Source organism: Dipodomys spectabilis, unplaced genomic scaffold (genome assembly GCF_019054845.1).
Source record: "Dipodomys spectabilis isolate Male_0828 unplaced genomic scaffold, ASM1905484v1 ptg000386l, whole genome shotgun sequence".
Lineage (NCBI taxonomy): Eukaryota > Metazoa > Chordata > Mammalia > Rodentia > Heteromyidae > Dipodomys > Dipodomys spectabilis.
The window spans coordinates 2449565-2455595 of NW_024871063.1; the positions used below are offsets into that span (position 1 = coordinate 2449565).

General features: G+C 32.8%; 1 pseudogene; it reads right to left on the bottom strand.

Annotated features, from left to right (window-relative positions):
* Window positions 1-1591: 1591 nt before the first annotated feature.
* On the bottom strand, window positions 1592-1688 carry LOC122096708 (annotated as a pseudogene).
* Window positions 1689-6031: the final 4343 nt, after the last annotated feature.

A 6031-nucleotide genomic window follows, 5' to 3' on the forward strand; every position in this document is an offset into this window, starting at 1 on the left:
ATCACCCCTGCACAGTGCATATACATGGAATAATACCAGAGTGGCTTCTTTCTTACTTCATCATGATACAGATACCAATGCCCAGACTAAAGGACTCATTTTTTAAAAAAAAAATTTTTTTGGTTTGGTAGTGGGACCTGAACTCTGGGCCTGGACGCTGTCCCTCAGCTCTTCAGCTCAAGGCTAGCGCTCTACCACTTGAGCCACAGCACAACTTCTGGCTTTTTTTTCCTGCTTATGTGGTGCTGAGGAATCGAACCTAGGGCCTCATGCATGCAAGCTAAATGCTCTACCACTGAGCCATATTCCCAGCCCAAATATTTTTGTTTGTTTGTTTTTTGTTGTTGTGGTTTTTTTTGGTCGGTTGTGGGGCTGGAGCTCTGGGCTTGGGTGCTGTCGCTGTGCTCTTCAGTTCAAGGCGAGCACTCTACTGCTTGAGCCGCAGCTCCACTTCCCCAAACTAAAGAATTTTTGACACCTTTACATCTTGTTGCTGAGAATTGAGATAGCAAATATACGCTGGATCACCTTCTGTTGAACCATTATATAAAACCAGGCCGGAAGAACAACATAGAAGATACTGTATTTGATATTGCCGAAAGGATAAGTATGTATCACTACCTCTATGAAGTTGTGATAGGCTATACAAATTGTTCACTGAAGTCCTAATGGTCGGGTTAAGTTTCTTAAATTTCAAAAATGCAAGTCCATTTTTTGTGTCCCTACAAAATATTTTCACAATCCAAATAAGAGCAATATATATATATATTTTGGTCAGTCATGGGGCTTGAAATCTGGGCCTGGGAGCTATCCCTGTGCTCTTCAGCTCAAGGTTAGCGCTCTACCACTTGAGACACAGTTCCACTTCCAGTTTTCTAGTGGTTTATTTGAGATAAGTGTACCACAGACTTTCCTTCCCAGGCTGGCTTTGAACCATGATCCTCAGATCTCAGCCTCCTGTGTAGCTAGGATTATAGGCATGAGCCACCAATGCCTGGCAGCACCAATATTTTACTGTAAAAATTCATGGATTCCGTGGAATTTTTCCAAGTGAATTGCCTGCCTTGGATGTCAAAATGTATTCAATATTTTTTGTATATATGTATAATAGTTTCTTCAGAGTTTGTGATTTTTTTAATCAGAAATAATTTTAATTTATCTGTTGAAATGAGTAGTACAGAAACTAAAATATTTCTTGTGCTTGTCTGAAAAAGTATATTTTAAAATATTCTATATTATATGTTTGCAAAATGTTCATAATTTATTTTATTTTCTCCTAGATATACTTTGAATTCTACATTATTTTATAATATATAGGTTCATTAGCATGTCCTTTCCGATTGCATTCCATATAGAAACAGTTTGCTTCCTTTTTTTCTAGGACTTAATATTATTTTTATTTGGGATAAAATGACAATGTTGTCTAATTTGAGAATATTTGTAAAGTTTATGCTATGTAAACGCCTTTCGGAGGTGAAGATTTAATACACTGACGTCAAACTAAATTATATGAATTACGTGTATTTTTACACTTGTAATTTTGTAATCAACTTTTTAATAACTGTTTTTCATTTCTTGAATCTGAAGAATGAAAAATATGGAATACTTCTCAAATTTTCATATTATCCTTGTGCAAGTGCCATGTTAATATCTGTATTTTAATTTGAGTATACGTGCTGCTAAAGCGTGTAGTATCCTCTAAATTTATTTAGTTAATCATGCAATCTTTATACAGGTTTATATCTATGGGTGCCTACTTGTAGCAAGGAAACTTTATTGTTCCTAACAATGCTATCGATCTTATTTCCCTAAAATTCTGTGAATAGTGGAAAATTTATATTTATCAGTCGAATGCTCACATTTGCAAAATTTTTTTTGTCAATGACTATCTTAAGTCTTTTTATTTGGAATTTGATCATACTCTCAATTATTTATAGATAGATCCAAAAGTGATGGCTTTTTCAAGTACTTATTTATTCAACTGAATTAGCTTTGCGGACCTAATGGATTCAAAGTAAGCGTTGCTTAAGAGCTACTTCTAAACTTCTTCAGCTGACATTTTCCCAAATGAGGTGTTACAGGAACAAATGTCTACCTGAGCCTTTACACTTCTTCCATGTGGGAACAGCCCAACCAGAACATCTTACCCTGACAGCATAGATTGTCTTACAAGAAGAAAACTAATCTTGGTTACAAGGGATCATAGAGAGATGAACAGTTCAAACAGAACTGTTCAGACTAGAAGGTATTTTATCAAAATATAATTGTTTATTATACCTTCCATTTCAAAAGTAGCTAACACCAAGAAGGTGAAAAAATTGTTGGTATGCATGATTACTTAATGTCCTGGCCTGTCTACCATCCAACCATGCAGCAACTTACACTACTGCCTTTTTATCACCCAATATTTTCATAGTTGCAGGAGAAGTGCATATGTTTCTCCTCATTATTAGGCATTAAATTGATAATGTTTTAATCACAGTGTTTCCTATTGCCTCCATGCTGTAAATCTACAAATGGTAAATCTTTAGGTCTAACTCTATCAGACACTGAGGTAGAGATAATGGAATAATACTTTAAAATAGAGTTGCCTTTAATACAGTAACTAAAACAGAACAATATAAAACGTGTACTTTTTAATTATATTATATATAGTTATATATTTTATATTGATATGTGCTGATTTTATATTTCACACATTGAAACTGACTAGAATTAGTTGATAGTTTGACAAATAAATTGATATTTATTTATTCCAATAAATAGAATTGGAATATAAATAATTAGGTTTAAAATATATATTAGACTATAAAAGTATCAATGCAATGTTTTTAGTATAAACTTATGATACATTCTAACTGTTCTTGGTCTTCTGAATCCACATGGTAAAAAAAAACAATGTTTTCCTCTAATCAATAATGGATTTTACTCTGCTGCTGTTTATTGTTTTAATTCGCTTGTCCCAAACTGTTTTTCTCCATATTTCTAAAGCATTCCTACTGATTATGCCCAAATTTTGCTAAGATGTCTAAAAAATATTATTCTTCTGCAATACCCATGCATACTAGGAACCCAGGTCCGAGTTACCTGCATCATCAGATAACACGGGCAAAACTTCTCACCAAAGCCCATGCAACATATCAACACAAAGTAATTGAAGACCCATCTCAATTTCGCATTTCCTATATTTCAGGGCACCAATTCCTTGAGATGCAGGAATTAGAAGTAAGCAATTGTGAAATACAAGGCTACTTAAAATGAAGGATGAGATCGCAAAATTTGAGAGAAAGTACTGTAATTTAAACATTCAACTTACAGATGACCAGCCCATGTGAGTGAACAAGTTCACAAAGTGTCATAAGATTATTTTTAATACCCCTCACCTATTATTAACGAAAGATTTTATTCCAACATAAGTGGGCCAAAAAATAGTTTCTGGGAGGATAGATCAATAATTGGTCTACCAAATCCCTGAAATCTTGACTTAGAGCTCAAATGTAATTCAGAAAAACATTTGAAGCACTAAAGAGTGCTTCAAACACTGGGAATTCAGTACAACATGTTTCTGTGGTATAAAAATGTCACTCTCAAAACAATGATAATCTATATTTAATCTCCTGAAAGTGTATTCCTTTTCAAATAAACATTTGAAATCACATTCGCCAAAATAACATTTGACAAGTTGATGATACGTAGTGACATTACAAGTTTTTCAAGTATAGGGAGCAAGTTACAATAGAGTTGAATTATTTACACAGCACTAATGCCAAACATGTTCAACCATTCATTAAAGTGTAGAAATAATACCACCCACAATTTGTGTTTTTCAGTAAGAGACATCCAGAAGTGTGTTAAATAGATCAGCCTCCTAAATTTCAAACCCAAACGTTACCTAATAAATTTCATCATTTATTAAGGTACATTTTTTAAAAATCACAAATAGTTGCCTTATCATATGTTATTTTATGTCTTCCCTCTGTCTAACATAGTAAGAAATATGACTTTAAGTCTTGAATATGGGTACTCATCAGAGATATGACAAACATAATATCTGTCTTCTATTTCTATCATATTCCTCTCTAGGAATAAAGTCAATTTTCTTCTTTTTCCAAAACTTATAGGGAGTAGAAAATATTATTCCATGTAAAATAAAATAATCACACCATTGTACAAAGCCATTTATAAAAATTCATTGTTAGGAATACATTCTAAGCTATTTTTTAACTTTCTTTTTGACTAAAGATTAATCTTCCAAATGGGTGAGAATAAAATCATGTTTAGGTGCTTCACGTCTCCAGTCTTGCAAATTGTTGCTGCAGATGAATGAATTATGGAAATATAAGCTGACATCAGTTCAAGAATATGCAGGATTGAGACTCCATGGAATGTATATAAACCTTTCAAAGTATTAATAGATAGTTTAACAGAATGACTATCAGAAAGTTGAAACCAGAGAGGAATTATAATAAAGACATAGAATGAATGAAAAATGAACAAGGGGTAAGTACAGTTAGAATACTCAATGTACACATATCATGAAGGGAGTGGTAAATTGGAAATAAATCTTGGAGAAAGGGTTGGTTGGGAATGATGGAAGGAGTGACTCTGATCTAGGAGCATTGGACAATTAGATGGATATATTTAATTGTAACACAATTGCACAACCTTTTAAAATTCAGTTAAAAAACACAAGAAACAAAAACACACAAAAATCACAACCAAACAGCAATCTCTAGAGAGTATGAATATGACTTCTCAAAATTTGAATCAGTTAATGAAGGGCATTCTTGGGAAAAGCAAACAAAGCTGTTCAAAGAGGAAGCTTGGGGTAGGGGAGAATTTTTAACAGAATTGAATAGATTCAATAGGGGAGAATTTTTAACAGAATTGAATTCCAAGATATGGAACCAGATTTTTTTTTTCATTTGTGGTTGTTGTTTTTGATGAACTATGTGATATCTGTTTTCTTTGGGTTTTTCCCCTATGGTTTATCCCTGCTGTATTTCATTTTGTATTGTGTATACATTTACTTTGATTAGCGAAGGGTAAAGGAAAAACATAATGGTGAGACAAAGGACCAAAAGCAAACCAATGCAATAACAATACTCACAAGACATTATGTTGGAAATGTACATTACAACTTGTGAGGGGTAAAGGGGTGAAGGAAAACTGTGAGAAAAATGAGGGAGTGTTATCAAGTTTGAAAAGTTATGATTTGATACCTTACAATAACTGTAACCCCACTGTATATCATTTTTATAATAAAATTGAAAAAATAAGCTGCATAAAATATAATTTCACTGTATTGGCCCAGTAAATAATATTCTTTATATAGTAACATTTTAAAAATCAATAATATTTGGCATCTAATTTGAATTAATTACCACTTCTTTATCAGAGGGTCATCAACTTGAATGTTATCCAAGTAGACAATATTTTCACAATATACTTGCCAAATTTTTCAAAAAAGAATAAATTCAGTACTTTCTCATTCTAAAACAGAAAACAGTTTAATGCTATGGAAATCCATAACTTTTAAAAGTAAGTAAGTTGTTAAGAGGACAGAATATATGTGTTCTTCAAAATTCCTATGATTAATAGCTACTCATTTTTAAATTCTCAACATTCCTAAGAGATTCAAAACAGTACCTGTTTGCATGTTATGTAATTCTGCAATAGATGCAGTTTCCAATGGGGTATTACAGATTGAGAACTAAACAGAAAAATAGCCACATTCTGGTAGAGGATAAAACTGTGAAGCATGTGTAATAATTAATTCTTCAAAAGTAAGCAATTGTTTATGAGTAAGCTATTATAAATATGACCATCAATCCCAAGATTTATGCCATAAAGTCATCCTAGCCCAACAGTTTCCAGCTTGTAAGGGACACCTTAAAATTCCTTAATTCACATCATGAATACCTTATCCCTATTTTGAAAAAATACTACACTTCTGCTAATGTGACACCCTCCTTGTTCTGAAAAGAACACAATAAACTGAGCTGCATCATTTTTCCTCCACTGGTATTCT